The sequence below is a fragment of the Lipotes vexillifer genome, unplaced genomic scaffold, assembly GCF_000442215.2.
Source record: "Lipotes vexillifer unplaced genomic scaffold, Lipotes_vexillifer_v1.1 scaffold189, whole genome shotgun sequence".
Classification (NCBI taxonomy): Eukaryota; Metazoa; Chordata; class Mammalia; order Artiodactyla; family Lipotidae; genus Lipotes; species Lipotes vexillifer.
The window spans coordinates 222,324-226,840 of record NW_006785816.1 but is presented as its reverse complement, the minus strand read 5'-3'; positions in this window follow the sequence as shown (position 1 = coordinate 226,840).

Below are 4,517 nucleotides of genomic sequence, written 5' to 3'. Positions count from 1 at the left end.
TTGTGCGGAAAGAGTGGGTCCATCCAGATCTCAAGTCCATGCCCATCCCTCTAAGTGAAGCTGGGATGAAGTAATGGTCAGCTTGGACTTCACATACCTAAAATGTTCCAGCGTTGGTTCCCAAACCCTGCCTGCCCTCCCTACACTTTTGGGTGAAAAACAGAGGGAGTATGTATCTCCCCTCTTTCTCCCTTCTCCACATGGGTGGCCAGTGTTAATACTCTCTCTAGATTTCTCTGATCCTTGGAGAGCCAGGGCCAAAGCAGTCTTATTACCCCTACGTGGCCAGGCTGGGTACCTTCGGGTGACCAAGGGCAAAGTGTATGTCACTAGGATCAGTGGGGTGAGGGGAGAACCACCCTAAGAAGGCAAAAAGTGTGTGCATTATTTTATTTATTGCCTTGCTTATTGATTTATTTATTTATGAAATATGTATTTATCATACAGCAGAAAATCTACTCCCATCTTTGAAGCACCCAGCCCCAGAATTTGTCTTCTTGGCCCCATGGGGCACAGTGAATTATTTCTCTTTTAAATGACAGAAAACAGTGGGGGAAATTCTCTCCCTCTGCCCAAACACCTCCACCTCAAGCAGATTTGAACCAGAAGCGGGGTTAGAAACCACCAGCTAGTGAGGCTGTAAAGCCACACACATCAGCAGAGGTTTGACTGTCCAAATAGAAGCTCCCAGAAGCCCCTACCCCTACCCCCTCAGATCAGTCCTCCCCTTCTCCTTCATGTGCATGCTGGTGACTAGCCACTCAGCTCCAGCCTGACCATCTCAGAACCAGACTTCTCAATTGCTCTGGTGCTGTCTTCTTAACTAATGCCACATGCACGTTAGAGACACCTGAGGAGCTTACAGAAAACCCAGTTCTGGTCCCCTCCCCAGCTCATTCCAGCAGAATCTCTGGGGGTAGCCTGGCCCTGGCATTTTTAAAAGGTCACGCAGAAGATTCTAACGTGAGACTAGAGTGGAGAAGCACTTCTAGTGTCTTCTCTCCTTTGCTTCTCCCCACCGCCCACATCCTTCATCCTTTATTTCCCAAGCTTTCTTCAGCACCAAGAATAGGAAAGGGCCATTGAGGAATGATGAGTTCTCTTCCCATTCCTCCAGCCCTGGACTTTCCCCATCTCTGACCCTTCCCACTGAACTTTCCCCATCAGGTCAACCAACCTGAGCAGATCCCTGGAGAGCTGGAAGATCCCTCCAGTTGTACATAGAGGCTGGGGCCTGCACCCAGCCTGGGGGCTGCTCTCAGACAACTTCCAGCTTTTCTCAGAGCAGAAACCTACCCTTTCCCAGATTCTTTCTCTACTTGCCCTTCCCCCAGGCTCCCAAACTCCAAAGCTGGAGACTTTTATTCTCCAAATCCCAATCCAGATGGGAATGCCCGTGCCCAGTCTTTATAACCCAAGCCTTGGCCATTTCTGCAGAGCCACCTGAAGTGAATGCAGGTCTACTGATAACAGAGAAAGGAGTCACATTGCCCCAAGCCAGTCCTTTCCCCAAGAAGTGGACAATCCATACCCCAGATGGCTAAGAAGAGACACCTCACATTTCACACTTACTAGATCTCCACTGCTGAGTGTGAGTAAATGTGTGTGTGTGTGTACACATGTGCACACACTATATACAAATCATAGAGATATACTACGTTCATAATAGACCCAAGTGAATTCTATATTGGATATATACACAGAATGTTGTAATATCTACAAACTCACCTCCACCTCAAGCAGATTTGAACCAGAAGCGGGGTTAGAAACCACCAGCTAGTGAGGCTGTAAAGCCACACACATCAGCAGAGGTTTGACTGTCCAAATAGAAGCTCCCAGAAGCCCCTACCCCTACCCCCTCAGATCAGTCCTCCCCTTCTCCTTCATGTGCATGCTGGTGACTAGCCACTCAGCTCCAGCCTGACCATCTCAGAACCAGACTTCTCAATTGCTCTGGTGCTGTCTTCTTAACTAATGCCACATGCACGTTAGAGACACCTGAGGAGCTTACAGAAAACCCAGTTCTGGTCCCCTCCCCAGCTCATTCCAGCAGAATCTCTGGGGGTAGCCTGGCCCTGGCATTTTTAAAAGGTCACGCAGAAGATTCTAACGTGAGACTAGAGTGGAGAAGCACTTCTAGTGTCTTCTCTCCTTTGCTTCTCCCCACCGCCCACATCCTTCATCCTTTATTTCCCAAGCTTTCTTCAGCACCAAGAATAGGAAAGGGCCATTGAGGAATGATGAGTTCTCTTCCCATTCCTCCAGCCCTGGACTTTCCCCATCTCTGACCCTTCCCACTGAACTTTCCCCATCAGGTCAACCAACCTGAGCAGATCCCTGGAGAGCTGGAAGATCCCTCCAGTTGTACATAGAGGCTGGGGCCTGCACCCAGCCTGGGGGCTGCTCTCAGACAACTTCCAGCTTTTCTCAGAGCAGAAACCTACCCTTTCCCAGATTCTTTCTCTACTTGCCCTTCCCCCAGGCTCCCAAACTCCAAAGCTGGAGACTTTTATTCTCCAAATCCCAATCCAGATGGGAATGCCCGTGCCCAGTCTTTATAACCCAAGCCTTGGCCATTTCTGCAGAGCCACCTGAAGTGAATGCAGGTCTACTGATAACAGAGAAAGGAGTCACATTGCCCCAAGCCAGTCCTTTCCCCAAGAAGTGGACAATCCATACCCCAGATGGCTAAGAAGAGACACCTCACATTTCACACTTACTAGATCTCCACTGCTGAGTGTGAGTAAATGTGTGTGTGTGTGTACACATGTGCACACACTATATACAAATCATAGAGATATACTACGTTCATAATAGACCCAAGTGAATTCTATATTGGATATATACACAGAATGTTGTAATATCTACAAACTGTTAGACACCACACACACACACACACACACACACACACACACACACACACACACACACACACAGCCTAGGGAAACTTGTGATGTGGGAAGGGTTGTTTTTGCTGCCCCATCTCCCTCAAAGGTTACTCTCTTGCCCCCAAGTAACCTCCCGGGGCAACTCCTATGTCAAGCACACCCCCAGCTGCCCAGCTGGTCCCTCTCCTGTATCCCATATCACCAAGCCTTGTTTCCCCATTAGTCAGAATGTCCCTGCCCTACGTCCCATCTCTCAGGGTCCTACTCTCTGATAGATGACAGTTCAGTCAGTGGGTGCTAAAGAGTTGATTGTTACCCCTCCCAGGTGACATTTACGTCTTCATAGGGGCTACTGATAAATGCCTTAATCTGAAGGAGTGGCCCTCATGGTGGGAATTTCAGGTATAGTAGTGGGCCAGTAGGGGAGATTATTTTTTATCAGAGGGGGACTTTTTACAACCCCTCAAATCATACCTATCTCTAAAATCAAACCTTCATCAGTGCATGAGCACAAGCAAGCACACTTAACCTATATACACTTTCCATAATTTTGAGACACCTCTCTTATACTGGCCCTATGTTTAAAAGTGAAAAAAAAAAAAAAAAAAGGAACCAGCTAAATTAATTGAAATCGCACTGGGAAATGTAGCCTATTTTTCACCGGCCGCCAGCCATCTGGCCCACCCTACCCTGTTCCATTTCCCTTCTGCTCCTTCTCTTTTCTTTTCCTACCACATCAGTTCATCGACTTGGATGTTCTCTCCGTGCTCTCCTCACCCATCTCCCCACGTGTATTTCCTTCCTTTCCTGTTTCCCAATTGGAATTGTGCTGTTTTTCGGTGTCGTCAGGACAAAGAGCAGGTTAAAAGCATGAGCATGTGTGTATCGCTCTGAAGAAAGAGAACCCAGGTATTCTGCTACAGTTTGGAGAAAAACCCAACGAAGGAAGAGATGAAAGCTGGCTCTGCAGAGTGCCTTAAAAATGACTTTTAATTAGGAAATTCTGAGTCGTCAATCTTTGGATGTTACATAAACTCAAACAGATGTTGCATTTCACTTCTCTGGGATTAAAAAAAATGTTAAATACAGTATGTATTCAACAACAACAACAACAACGTTTCTTTTCTTTTTAATTTGGTCCTTAAAGATGCAGTGCCTGGTTTTCCAAAAAGCCCAGGGAAGGTCCCAGGGACATACTGAGGGCAGATGCAGGAGTCCTGCCCAGCTAGGAAAACTTGCAGACTAAGGCAGAGCGCTGCAATCATTGTTGGTCCGGAAGGCAAGTCTCAGATGAGAAAGAAGCTGGATGACGTTGAGTAAGGAACAGAAAGGGGTCCTCATCCTTCTCGCTGATAATGCACTATCTTAGCCTGTGACTCAGTGCTGTGAAATTGGGGGAAGAAGAAATTCTAGAAACACAGAGGGCAAATCTTGTCCTTCCATCCTCTCCCCACCTCCACTCCTCCCTAGAGCACCCTTTGATCAGTTTCTGCTTTGCTTTTGCTAAATGATTTTCCTTTAGCTTAACACTTGCTACCCAAGCTCAGACTAAAACAAGATATTTGGAAGAGTCTGAGCTCCCGAAGGCAGTTAAGGCTTCTGGGATATTGCCTTCTCTCCACAGAGCTG